This window comes from Carcharodon carcharias, chromosome 11 (genome assembly GCF_017639515.1).
Source record: "Carcharodon carcharias isolate sCarCar2 chromosome 11, sCarCar2.pri, whole genome shotgun sequence".
NCBI lineage: Eukaryota > Metazoa > Chordata > Chondrichthyes > Lamniformes > Lamnidae > Carcharodon > Carcharodon carcharias.
In genome coordinates, this window is record NC_054477.1 from 17,958,479 (window position 1) to 17,974,071 (window position 15,593).

Consider the following 15,593-nt stretch of genomic DNA (forward strand, 5'->3'; position numbering starts at 1 on the left):
CACAGAACATTCCAAAACTTCCAACTTCCACAGAACATTCCAAAACATCCACCTTCCACAGAGCATTCCAAATCTTCTGTTTTCCACAGAGCATTCCAAAACTTCCACCTTCCACAGAGCATTCCAAAACTTCGGTCTTCCACTGAGCGTTCCAAAACTTCCGTCTTCCACATAACATTCCAAAACTTCCATCTTTCACAGAACATTCCAAAACTTCCAACTTCCACAGAACATTCCAAAACATCCACCTTCCACAGAGCATTCCAAATCTTCTGTTTTGCACAGAGCATTCAAAAATTTCCGTCTTCCACAGAGCATTCCAAAACTTCCACCTTCCACAGAGCATTCCAAAACTTCGGTCTTCCACTGAGCGTTCCAAAACTTCCGTCTTCCACATAACATTCCAAAACTTCCAACTTCCACAGAACATTCCAAAACATCCACCTTCCACAGAGCATTCCAAATCTTCTGTTTTCCACAGAGCATTCAAAAATTTCCGTCTTCCACAGAGCATTCCAAAACTTCCACCTTCCACAGAGCATTCCAAAACTTCCACCTTCCACAGAGCATTCCAAAACTTCGGTCTTCCACTGAGCGTTCCAAAACTTCCGTCTTCCACATAACACTCCAAAATTTCCGTCTTCCACAGAACATTCCAAAACTTCCGTCCTCCACAGAACATTCCAAAACTTCCATCTTTCACAGAACATTCCAAAACTTCCACTTTCCACAGAGCATTCAAAAACTTCCGTCTTCAACAGAACATTCCAAAAATTCGACACTCCACAGAACATTCCAAAACTTCCGCCTTCCACAGAACATTCCAAAACTTCCACCTTCCACAGAACATTCCAAAACTTCCGTCCTCCACAGAACATTCCAAAACTTCCACCTTCCACAGAGCATTCCAAAACTTCCACCTTCCACAGAGCATTCCTAATCTTCCACCTTCCACAGAACATTCCAAAAATTCCACCTTCCACAGAACATTCCAAAACTTCCACCTTCCACAGAACATTCCAAAACTTCCGTCTTCCACAGAACATTCCAAAAATTCGACCCTCCACATAACATTCCAAAATTTCCACGTTCCACAGAACATTCCAAAACTTCCATCCTCCACAGAACATTCCAACACTTTCACCTTCCACAGAGCATTCCAAAACGTCCACCTTCCACAGAAAATTCCAAAGCTTCCGTCTTCCACAGAACATTCCAACACTTCCGTCTTCCACAGAACATTCCAAAACTTCTGCCTTCCACAGAACATTCCAAAACTTCTGTCTTCCACATAACATTCCAAAACTTCCACCTTCCACATAACATTCCAAAACTTCCACCTTCCACAGAGCATTCCAAAACTTACACCTTCCAAAGAGCATTCCAAAACTTCCTCATTCCACAGAACATTCCAAAACTTCCACCTTCCACAGAGCATTCCAAAACTTCCACCTCCCACAGAACATTCCAAAACTTCCACCTTCCACAGAGCATCCAAAACTTCCACCTTCCACAGAACATTCCAAAACTTCCGTCTTCCACAGAACATTCCAAAACTTCCACCTTCCACAGAGCATACCAAAACTTCCACCTTCCACAGAACATTCCAAAACTTCCGTCTTCCACAGCACATTCCAAAACTTCTGCCTTTCACAGAACATTCCACAACTTCCGTCTTCCACCGAGAATTCCCGAACTTCCATCTTCCAAATAACAATCAAAAACGTCCACCTTCCAAGAGCATTCCAAAACTTCTGTCTTCCACAGAACATTCCAAAACTTCCAACTTCCACAGAACATTCCAAAACTTCCATCTTCCACAGAACATTCCAAAACTTCCAACTTCCACAGAACATTCCAAAACTTCCACCTTCCACAGAGCATTCCAAAACTTCTGTTTTCCGCAGAGCATTCAAAAATTTCCGTCTTCCACAGAGCATTCCCAAACTTCCACCTTCCACAGAGCATTCCAAAACTTCCACCTTCCACAGAGCATTCCAAAACTTCGGTCTTCCACTGAGCGTTCCAAAATTTCCCTCTTCCACAGAACATTCCAAAACTTCCATCTTTCACAGAACATTCCAAAACTTCCACTTTCCACAGAGCATTCCAAAACTTCCGTCTTCCACAGAACATTCCAAAAATTCGACCCTCCACAGAACATTCCAAAACTTCCACCTTCCACAGAACATTCCAAACCTTCCGTCCTCCACAGAACATTCCAAAACTTCCACTTTCCACACAGCATTCCAAAACTTCCACCTTCCACAGAGCATTCCTAATCTTCCACCTTCCACAGAACATTCCAAAACTTCCAGTTCCACAGAACATTCCAAATCTTCCACCTTCCACAGAGCATTTCAAAACTTCCACCTTCCACAGAGCATTCCAAAACTTCTGTCTTCCACAGAACATTCCAAACCTTCCAACTTCCACAGAACATTCCAAAACTTCCATCTTCCACAGAACATTCCAAAACTTCCAACTTCCACAGAACATTCCAAAACTTCCACCTTCCACAGAGCATTCCAAAACTTCTGTTTTCCACAGAGAATTCAAAACTTTCCGTCTTCCACAGAGCATTCCAAAACTTCCACCTTCCACAGAGCATTCCAAAACTTCCACCTTCCACAGAGCATTCCAAAACTTCCGTCTTCCACAGAACATTCCATAACTTCGACCCTCCACAGAACATTCCAAAACTTCCACGTTCCACAGAACATTCCAAAACTTCCATCCTCCACAGAACATTCCAACACTTTCACCTTCCACAGAACATTCCAAAACTTCCACCTTCAGCAGAGCATTCCAAAACTTACACCTTCCACAGAACATTCCAAAACTTCCGTTTTCCACAGAACATTCCAACACTTCCGTCTTCAACAGAACATTCCAAAACTTCTGCCTTCCACAGAACATTCAAAAACTTCCGTCTTCCACATAACATTCCAAAACTTCCATCTTCCACAGAACATTCCAAAACTTCCACCTTCCACGAGTATTCCAAAACTTCCACCTTCCACAGAACATTCCAAAACTTCCATCTTCCACAGAGCATTCCAAAACTTCCACCTTCCACAGAACATTCCAAAACTTCCAACTTCCACAGAGCATTCCAAAACTTCCACCTTCCACAGCACATTCCAAAACTTCCACCTTCCACAGAGCATTCCAAAATTTCCGTCTTCCACAGAGCATTCCAAAACCTCCGTCTTCCACAGAACATTCCAAAACTTCCACCTTCCACAGAGCATTCCAAAACTTCTGTCTTCCACAGAACATTCAAAAATTCGACCCTCCAGAGAACATTCCAAAACTTCCACCTTCCACAGAACATTCCAAAACTTCCACCTTCCACAGAACATTTCAAAACTTCCACCTTCCACAGAACATTCCAAAACTTCCGTCTTCCACAGAACATTCCAAAACTTCCGTCTTCCACAGCATATTCCAAAACTTCTGCCTTTCACAGAACATTCCAAAACTTTCGTCTTCCACAGAGAATTCCAAAACTTCCATCTTCCAAATAACATTCAAAAACGTCCACCTTCCACAGAACATTCCAAAACTTCCACCTTCAAGATAACATTCAAAAACTTCCACCTTCCACAGAGCATTCCAAAACTTCTATCTTCCACAGAACATTCCAAAACTTCCATCTTCCACAGAACATTCCAAAACTTCCAACTTCCACAGAACATTCCAAAACTTCCATCTTCCACAGAACATTCCAAAACTTCCAACTTCCACAGAACATTCCAAAACATCCACCTTCCACAGAGCATTCCAAAACTTCTGTTTTCCACAGAGCATTCAAAAATTTCCGTCTTCCACAGAGCATTCCAAAACTTCCACGTTCCACAGAGCATTCAAAAATTTCCGTCTTCCACAGAACATTCCAAAACTTCCACCTTCCACAGAGCATTCCAAAGCTTCCATCTTCCACATAACATTCCAAAACTTCCACCTTCCACAGAGCATTCCAAAACTTCTGTCTTCCACAGAACATTCCAAAACTTCCACCTTCCACAGAACATTCCAAAACTTCCAACTTCCACAGAACATTCCAAAACTTCCATCTTCCACAGAACATTCCAAAACTTCCAACTTCCACAGAACATTCCATCACTTCCACCTTCCACAGAGCATTACAAAACTTCCGTCTTCCAGAGCATTCCAAAATTTCGGTCTTCCGCAGAACATTCCAAAACTTGCTCCTTCCGCAGTAAATTCCAAAACTTCCGTCTTCCACAGAATATTCCAAAATTTCCACCTTCCACAGAGCATTCCAAAAATTCCGCCTTCCACAGAACATTCCAAAACTTCCAGTTCCACAGAACATTCCCAAACTTCCACCTTCCACAGAGCATTCCAAAAATTCTACCTTCCACAGAACATTCCAAAACTTCCGTCTTCCACAGAACATTCCAAAACTTCCACCTTCCACAGAGCATTCCAAAAATTCTACCTTCCACAGAACATTCCAAAACTTCTACCTTCCACAGAACATTGCAAAACTTCCACCTTCCACAGAACATTCCAAAACTTCCGTCTTCCACAGAACATTCCAAAACTTCCACCTTCCACAGAGCATACCAAAACTTCCACCTTCCACAGAACATTCCAAAACTTCCGTCTTCCACAGCACATTCCAAAACTTCTGCCTTTCACAGAACATTCCACAACTTCCGTCTTCCACCGAGAATTCCCGAACTTCCATCTTCCAAATAACAATCAAAAACGTCCACCTTCCAAGAGCATTCCAAAACTTCTGTCTTCCACAGAACATTCCAAAACTTCCAACTTCCACAGAACATTCCAAAACTTCCATCTTCCACAGAACATTCCAAAACTTCCAACTTCCACAGAACATTCCAAAACTTCCACCTTCCACAGAGCATTCCAAAACTTCTGTTTTCCGCAGAGCATTCAAAAATTTCCGTCTTCCACAGAGCATTCCCAAACTTCCACCTTCCACAGAGCATTCCAAAACTTCCACCTTCCACAGAGCATTCCAAAACTTCGGTCTTCCACTGAGCGTTCCAAAATTTCCCTCTTCCACAGAACATTCCAAAACTTCCATCTTTCACAGAACATTCCAAAACTTCCACTTTCCACAGAGCATTCCAAAACTTCCGTCTTCCACAGAACATTCCAAAAATTCGACCCTCCACAGAACATTCCAAAACTTCCACCTTCCACAGAACATTCCAAACCTTCCGTCCTCCACAGAACATTCCAAAACTTCCACTTTCCACACAGCATTCCAAAACTTCCACCTTCCACAGAGCATTCCTAATCTTCCACCTTCCACAGAACATTCCAAAACTTCCAGTTCCACAGAACATTCCAAATCTTCCACCTTCCACAGAGCATTTCAAAACTTCCTCCTTCCACAGAGCATTCCAAAACTTCTGTCTTCCAAAGAACATTCCAAAACTTCCATCTTCCACAGAACATTCCAAAACTTCCAACTTCCACAGAACATTCCAAAACTTCCAACTTCCACAGAACATTCCAAACCTTCCATCTTCCACAGAACATTCCAAAACTTCCAACTTCCACAGAACATTCCAAAACATCCACCTTCCACAGAGCATTCCAAATCTTCTGTTTTCCACAGAGCATTCCAAAACTTCCACCTTCCACAGAGCATTCCAAAACTTCGGTCTTCCACTGAGCGTTCCAAAACTTCCGTCTTCCACATAACATTCCAAAACTTCCATCTTTCACAGAACATTCCAAAACTTCCAACTTCCACAGAACATTCCAAAACATCCACCTTCCACAGAGCATTCCAAATCTTCTGTTTTGCACAGAGCATTCAAAAATTTCCGTCTTCCACAGAGCATTCCAAAACTTCCACCTTCCACAGAGCATTCCAAAACTTCGGTCTTCCACTGAGCGTTCCAAAACTTCCGTCTTCCACATAACATTCCAAAACTTCCAACTTCCACAGAACATTCCAAAACATCCACCTTCCACAGAGCATTCCAAATCTTCTGTTTTCCACAGAGCATTCAAAAATTTCCGTCTTCCACAGAGCATTCCAAAACTTCCACCTTCCACAGAGCATTCCAAAACTTCCACCTTCCACAGAGCATTCCAAAACTTCGGTCTTCCACTGAGCGTTCCAAAACTTCCGTCTTCCACATAACACTCCAAAATTTCCGTCTTCCACAGAACATTCCAAAACTTCCGTCCTCCACAGAACATTCCAAAACTTCCATCTTTCACAGAACATTCCAAAACTTCCACTTTCCACAGAGCATTCAAAAACTTCCGTCTTCAACAGAACATTCCAAAAATTCGACACTCCACAGAACATTCCAAAACTTCCGCCTTCCACAGAACATTCCAAAACTTCCACCTTCCACAGAACATTCCAAAACTTCCGTCCTCCACAGAACATTCCAAAACTTCCACCTTCCACAGAGCATTCCAAAACTTCCACCTTCCACAGAGCATTCCTAATCTTCCACCTTCCACAGAACATTCCAAAAATTCCACCTTCCACAGAACATTCCAAAACTTCCACCTTCCACAGAACATTCCAAAACTTCCGTCTTCCACAGAACATTCCAAAAATTCGACCCTCCACATAACATTCCAAAATTTCCACGTTCCACAGAACATTCCAAAACTTCCATCCTCCACAGAACATTCCAACACTTTCACCTTCCACAGAGCATTCCAAAACGTCCACCTTCCACAGAAAATTCCAAAGCTTCCGTCTTCCACAGAACATTCCAACACTTCCGTCTTCCACAGAACATTCCAAAACTTCTGCCTTCCACAGAACATTCCAAAACTTCTGTCTTCCACATAACATTCCAAAACTTCCACCTTCCACATAACATTCCAAAACTTCCACCTTCCACAGAGCATTCCAAAACTTACACCTTCCAAAGAGCATTCCAAAACTTCCTCATTCCACAGAACATTCCAAAACTTCCACCTTCCACAGAGCATTCCAAAACTTCCACCTCCCACAGAACATTCCAAAACTTCCACCTTCCACAGAGCATCCAAAACTTCCACCTTCCACAGAACATTCCAAAACTTCCGTCTTCCACAGAACATTCCAAAACTTCCACCTTCCACAGAGCATACCAAAACTTCCACCTTCCACAGAACATTCCAAAACTTCCGTCTTCCACAGCACATTCCAAAACTTCTGCCTTTCACAGAACATTCCACAACTTCCGTCTTCCACCGAGAATTCCCGAACTTCCATCTTCCAAATAACAATCAAAAACGTCCACCTTCCAAGAGCATTCCAAAACTTCTGTCTTCCACAGAACATTCCAAAACTTCCAACTTCCACAGAACATTCCAAAACTTCCATCTTCCACAGAACATTCCAAAACTTCCAACTTCCACAGAACATTCCAAAACTTCCACCTTCCACAGAGCATTCCAAAACTTCTGTTTTCCGCAGAGCATTCAAAAATTTCCGTCTTCCACAGAGCATTCCCAAACTTCCACCTTCCACAGAGCATTCCAAAACTTCCACCTTCCACAGAGCATTCCAAAACTTCGGTCTTCCACTGAGCGTTCCAAAATTTCCCTCTTCCACAGAACATTCCAAAACTTCCATCTTTCACAGAACATTCCAAAACTTCCACTTTCCACAGAGCATTCCAAAACTTCCGTCTTCCACAGAACATTCCAAAAATTCGACCCTCCACAGAACATTCCAAAACTTCCACCTTCCACAGAACATTCCAAACCTTCCGTCCTCCACAGAACATTCCAAAACTTCCACTTTCCACACAGCATTCCAAAACTTCCACCTTCCACAGAGCATTCCTAATCTTCCACCTTCCACAGAACATTCCAAAACTTCCAGTTCCACAGAACATTCCAAATCTTCCACCTTCCACAGAGCATTTCAAAACTTCCACCTTCCACAGAGCATTCCAAAACTTCTGTCTTCCACAGAACATTCCAAACCTTCCAACTTCCACAGAACATTCCAAAACTTCCATCTTCCACAGAACATTCCAAAACTTCCAACTTCCACAGAACATTCCAAAACTTCCACCTTCCACAGAGCATTCCAAAACTTCTGTTTTCCACAGAGAATTCAAAACTTTCCGTCTTCCACAGAGCATTCCAAAACTTCCACCTTCCACAGAGCATTCCAAAACTTCCACCTTCCACAGAGCATTCCAAAACTTCCGTCTTCCACAGAACATTCCATAACTTCGACCCTCCACAGAACATTCCAAAACTTCCACGTTCCACAGAACATTCCAAAACTTCCATCCTCCACAGAACATTCCAACACTTTCACCTTCCACAGAACATTCCAAAACTTCCACCTTCAGCAGAGCATTCCAAAACTTACACCTTCCACAGAACATTCCAAAACTTCCGTTTTCCACAGAACATTCCAACACTTCCGTCTTCAACAGAACATTCCAAAACTTCTGCCTTCCACAGAACATTCAAAAACTTCCGTCTTCCACATAACATTCCAAAACTTCCATCTTCCACAGAACATTCCAAAACTTCCACCTTCCACGAGTATTCCAAAACTTCCACCTTCCACAGAACATTCCAAAACTTCCATCTTCCACAGAGCATTCCAAAACTTCCACCTTCCACAGAACATTCCAAAACTTCCAACTTCCACAGAGCATTCCAAAACTTCCACCTTCCACAGCACATTCCAAAACTTCCACCTTCCACAGAGCATTCCAAAATTTCCGTCTTCCACAGAGCATTCCAAAACCTCCGTCTTCCACAGAACATTCCAAAACTTCCACCTTCCACAGAGCATTCCAAAACTTCTGTCTTCCACAGAACATTCAAAAATTCGACCCTCCAGAGAACATTCCAAAACTTCCACCTTCCACAGAACATTCCAAAACTTCCACCTTCCACAGAACATTTCAAAACTTCCACCTTCCACAGAACATTCCAAAACTTCCGTCTTCCACAGAACATTCCAAAACTTCCGTCTTCCACAGCATATTCCAAAACTTCTGCCTTTCACAGAACATTCCAAAACTTTCGTCTTCCACAGAGAATTCCAAAACTTCCATCTTCCAAATAACATTCAAAAACGTCCACCTTCCACAGAACATTCCAAAACTTCCACCTTCAAGATAACATTCAAAAACTTCCACCTTCCACAGAGCATTCCAAAACTTCTATCTTCCACAGAACATTCCAAAACTTCCATCTTCCACAGAACATTCCAAAACTTCCAACTTCCACAGAACATTCCAAAACTTCCATCTTCCACAGAACATTCCAAAACTTCCAACTTCCACAGAACATTCCAAAACATCCACCTTCCACAGAGCATTCCAAAACTTCTGTTTTCCACAGAGCATTCAAAAATTTCCGTCTTCCACAGAGCATTCCAAAACTTCCACGTTCCACAGAGCATTCAAAAATTTCCGTCTTCCACAGAACATTCCAAAACTTCCACCTTCCACAGAGCATTCCAAAGCTTCCATCTTCCACATAACATTCCAAAACTTCCACCTTCCACAGAGCATTCCAAAACTTCTGTCTTCCACAGAACATTCCAAAACTTCCACCTTCCACAGAACATTCCAAAACTTCCAACTTCCACAGAACATTCCAAAACTTCCATCTTCCACAGAACATTCCAAAACTTCCAACTTCCACAGAACATTCCATCACTTCCACCTTCCACAGAGCATTACAAAACTTCCGTCTTCCAGAGCATTCCAAAATTTCGGTCTTCCGCAGAACATTCCAAAACTTGCTCCTTCCGCAGTAAATTCCAAAACTTCCGTCTTCCACAGAATATTCCAAAATTTCCACCTTCCACAGAGCATTCCAAAAATTCCGCCTTCCACAGAACATTCCAAAACTTCCAGTTCCACAGAACATTCCCAAACTTCCACCTTCCACAGAGCATTCCAAAAATTCTACCTTCCACAGAACATTCCAAAACTTCCGTCTTCCACAGAACATTCCAAAACTTCCACCTTCCACAGAGCATTCCAAAAATTCTACCTTCCACAGAACATTCCAAAACTTCTACCTTCCACAGAACATTGCAAAACTTCCACCTTCCACAGAACATTCCAAAACTTCCAGTTCCACAGAACATTCCAAAAATTCTACCTTCCACAGAGCATTCCAAAAATTCTACCTTCCACAGAGCATTCCAAAAAGTCTACCTTCCACAGAAAATTCCAAAACTTCCAACTTCCACTGAGCATTCCAAAACTTCTACCTTCCACAGAACATTCCAAAACTTCTACCTTCCACAGTACATTCCAAAATTTCCACCTTCCACAGAGCATTCCAAAACTTCCACCTTCCACAGAACATTTCAAAACTTCCACCATCCACAGAACATTCCAAAATTTCCACCTTCCTCAGAACATTCCAAAACTTCCAACTTCCACAGAGCATTCGAAAACTTCCCCCCTCCACAGAACATTCCAAAAGTTCCACCTTCCAAAGAGCATTCCATAACTTCCACCTTCCACAGAACATTCCAAAACTTCCACCTTCCACAGAGCATTCCAAAATTTCCGTCTTCCACAGAACATTCCATAATTTGCACCTTCCACAGGTCATTCCAAAACGTCCGTCTTCCGCAGAAAATTTCAAAATTTCCGCCTTCCGCATTAATTTGCAAAACTTCCATCTTCCACAGAACATTCCAAAACTTCCAACTTCCACAGAACATTCCAAAACTTCCGTCTTCCACAGAGCATTCCTAAACTTCCGTCTTCCACAAAACATTCCAAAACTTCCGTCTTCCACAGAGCATTCCAAAACTTCCGTCTTCCACAGAACATTCCAAAACTTCCACCTTTCACAGAGCATTCCAAATCTTCCATCTTCCACAGAGCATTCCAAAACTTCCACCTCCCACAGTACATTCCAAAACTTCCACCTCCCACAGAACATTCCAAAACTTCCACCTCCCACAGAACATTCCAAAACTTCCAGTTCCACAGAACATTCCAAAACTTCCACCTTCCACAGAGCATTCCAAAAATTCTACCTTCCACAGAGCATTCCAAAAAGTCTACCTTCCACAGAACATTCCAAAACTTCCGTCTTCCACAGAACATTCCAAAACTTCCACCTTCCACAGAGCATTCCAAAAACTTCTACCTTCCACAGAACATTCCAAAAAGTCTACCTTCCACAGAACATTCCAAAACTTCCGTCTTCCACAGAACATTCCAAAACTTTCACCTTCCACAGAGCATTCCAAAAATTCAACCTTCCACAGAACATTCCAAAACTTCTACCTTCCACAGAACATTCCAAAACTTCCACCATCCACAGAACATTGCAAAATTTCCACCTTCCTCAGAACATTCCAAAACTTCCACCTTCCACAGAGCATTCAAAAACTTCCCCCTTCCACAGAACATTCCAAAAGTTCCACCTTCCAAAGAGCATTCCATAACTTCCACCTTCCACAGAACATTCCAAAACTTCCACCTTCCACAGAGCATTGCAAAATTTCCGTCTTCCACAGAACATTCCATAACTTCCACCTTCCACAGGTCATTCCAAAACGTCCGTCTTCCGCAGAAAATTTCAAAATTTCCACCTTCCGCATTAATTTGCAAAACTTCCATCTTCCACAGAACATTCCAAAACTTCCACCTTCCACAGAACATTCCAAAACTTCCGTCTTCCACAGAGCATTCCAAAACTTCCGTCTTCCACAGAACAATCCAAAACGTCCACCTGCCACAGTACATTCCAAAACTTCCACCTCCCACAGAACATTCCAAAACTTCCACCTCCCACAGAACATTCCAAAACTTCCAGTTCCACAGAACATTCCAAATCTTCCACCTTCCACAGAGCATTTCAAAACTTCTACCTTCCACAGAGTATTCCAAAAATTCTACACTCCACAGAACATTCCAAAACTTCCGTCTTCCACAGAACATTCCAAAACTTCCGTCTTCCACATAACATTCCAAAACTTCCACCTTCCACAGAGCATTCCAAAACTTCCACCTTCCACAGAGCATTCCAAAACTTCCGTCTTCCACAGAACATTCCAAAACTTCCACCTTCCACACACCATTCCAAAACTTCCATCTTCCACAGAACATTCAAAAATACGACCCTCCACAGAACATTCCAAAACTTCCACGTTCCACAGAACATTCCAAAACTTCAACCTTCAGCAAAGCATTCCAAAACTTCCACCTTCCACAGAACATTCCAAAACTTCCACCTTCCACAGAACATTCAAAAAACTTCCAACTTCCACAGAAAATTCCAAAACTTCCATCTTCCAAATAACATTAAAAAACTTCCACCTTCCACAGAGCATTCCAAAACTTCTCTCTTCCACAGAACATTCCAAAACTTCCAACTTCCACAGAACATTCCAAAACTTCCAACTTCCACAGAACATTCCAAAACTTCCATCTTCCACAGAACATTCCAAAACTTCCAACTTCCACAGAACATTCCAAAACATCCACCTTCCACAGAGCATGCCAAAACTTCTGTTTTCCACAGAGCATTCAAAAATTTCCGTCTTCCACAGAGCATTCCAAAACTTCCACCTTCCACAGAGCATTCCAAAACTTCCACCTTCCACAGAGCATTCCAAAACTTCGGTCTTCCACTGAGCATTCCAAAATTTCCGTCTTCCACAGAACATTCCAAAACTTCCATCTTTCACAGAACATTCCAAAACTTCCACCTTCCACAGAACATTCCAAAACTTCCACCATCCACAGAACATTGCAAAATTTCCACCTTCCTCAGAACATTCCAAAACTTCCACCTTCCACAGAACATTCCAAAACTTCCCCCCTCCACAGAACATTCCAAAGGTTCCACATTCCAAAGAGCATTCCATAACTTCCACCTTCCACAGAACATTCCAAAACTTCCACCTTCCACACAGCATTCCAAAATTTCCGTTTTCCACAGAACATTCCATAACTTCCACCTTCCACAGGTCATTCCAAAACGTCCGTCTTCCGCAGAAAATTTCAAAATTTCCGCCTTCCGCATTAATTTGCAAAACTTCCATCTTCCACAGAACATTCCAAAACTTCCACCTTCCACAGAACATTCCAAAACTTCCGTCTTCCACAGAGCATTCCTAAACTTCCGTCTTCCACAAAACATTCCAAAACTTCCGTCTTCCACAGAGCATTCCAAAACTTCCGTCTTCCACAGAACATTCCAAAACTTCCACCTTTCACAGAGCATTCCAAATCTTCCATCTTCCACAGAACATTCCAAAACTTCCACCTCCCACAGTACATTCCAAAACTTCCACCTCCCACAGAACATTCCAAAACTTCCACCTCCCACAGAACATTCCAAAACTTCCACCTTCCACAGAACATTCCAAAACTTCCACCTTCCACAGAGCATTCCAAAAATTCTACCTTGCACAGAGCATTCCAAAATGTCTACCTTCCACAGAACATTCCAAAACTTCCGTCTTCCACAGAACATTCCAAAACTTCCACCTTCCACAGAGCATTCCAAAAATTCTACCTTCAACAGAACATTCCAAAACTTCTACCTTCCACAGAACATTCCAAAACTTCCACCTTCCACGGAGCATTCCAAAACTTCCCCCTTCCACAGAACATTCCAAAACTTCCACCTTCCACAGAGCATTGCAAAATTTCCGTCTTCCACAGAACATTCCATAACTTCCACCTTCCACAGGTCATTCCAAAACGTCCGTCTTCCGCAGAAAATTTCAAAATTTCCACCTTCCGCATTAATTTGCAAAACTTCCATCTTCCACAGAACATTCCAAAACTTCCACCTTCCACAGAACATTCCAAAACTTCCGTCTTCCACAGAGCATTCCGAAACTTCCGTCTTCCACAAAACACTCCAAAACTTCCGTCTTCCACAGAGCATTCCAAAACTTCCGTCTTCCACAGAACAATCCAAAACGTCCACCTGCCACAGTACATTCCAAAACTTCCACCTCCCACAGAACATTCCAAAACTTCCACCTCCCACAGAACATTCCAAAACTTCCAGTTCCACAGAACATTCCAAATCTTCCACCTTCCACAGAGCATTTCAAAACTTCTACCTTCCACAGAGTATTCCAAAAATTCTACACTCCACAGAACATTCCAAAACTTCCGTCTTCCACAGAACATTCCAAAACTTCCGTCTTCCACATAACATTCCAAAACTTCCACCTTCCACAGAGCATTCCAAAACTTCCACCTTCCACAGAGCATTCCAAAACTTCCGTCTTCCACAGAACATTCCAAAACTTCCACCTTCCACACACCATTCCAAAACTTCCATCTTCCACAGAACATTCAAAAATACGACCCTCCACAGAACATTCCAAAACTTCCACGTTCCACAGAACATTCCAAAACTTCAACCTTCAGCAAAGCATTCCAAAACTTCCACCTTCCACAGAACATTCCAAAACTTCCACCTTCCACAGAACATTCAAAAAACTTCCAACTTCCACAGAAAATTCCAAAACTTCCATCTTCCAAATAACATTAAAAAACTTCCACCTTCCACAGAGCATTCCAAAACTTCTCTCTTCCACAGAACATTCCAAAACTTCCAACTTCCACAGAACATTCCAAAACTTCCAACTTCCACAGAACATTCCAAAACTTCCATCTTCCACAGAACATTCCAAAACTTCCAACTTCCACAGAACATTCCAAAACATCCACCTTCCACAGAGCATGCCAAAACTTCTGTTTTCCACAGAGCATTCAAAAATTTCCGTCTTCCACAGAGCATTCCAAAACTTCCACCTTCCACAGAGCATTCCAAAACTTCCACCTTCCACAGAGCATTCCAAAACTTCGGTCTTCCACTGAGCATTCCAAAATTTCCGTCTTCCACAGAACATTCCAAAACTTCCATCTTTCACAGAACATTCCAAAACTTCCACCTTCCACAGAACATTCCAAAACTTCCACCATCCACAGAACATTGCAAAATTTCCACCTTCCTCAGAACATTCCAAAACTTCCACCTTCCACAGAACATTCCAAAACTTCCCCCCTCCACAGAACATTCCAAAGGTTCCACATTCCAAAGAGCATTCCATAACTTCCACCTTCCACAGAACATTCCAAAACTTCCACCTTCCACAGAGCATTCCAAAATTTCCGTTTTCCACAGAACATTCCATAACTTCCACCTTCCACAGGTCATTCCAAAACGTCCGTCTTCCGCAGAAAATTTCAAAATTTCCGCCTTCCGCATTAATTTGCAAAACTTCCATCTTCCACAGAACATTCCAAAACTTCCACCTTCCACAGAACATTCCAAAACTTCCGTCTTCCACAGAGCATTCCTAAACTTCCGTCTTCCACAAAACATTCCAAAACTTCCGTCTTCCACAGAGCATTCCAAAACTTCCGTCTTCCACAGAACATTCCAAAACTTCCACCTTTCACAGAGCATTCCAAATCTTCCATCTTCCACAGAGCATTCCAAAACTTCCACCTCCCACAGTACATTCCAAAACTTCCACCTCCCACAGAACATTCCAAAACTTCCACCTCCCACAGAACATTCCAAAACTTCCACCTTCCACAGAACATTCCAAAACTTCCACCTTCCACAGAGCATTCCAAAAA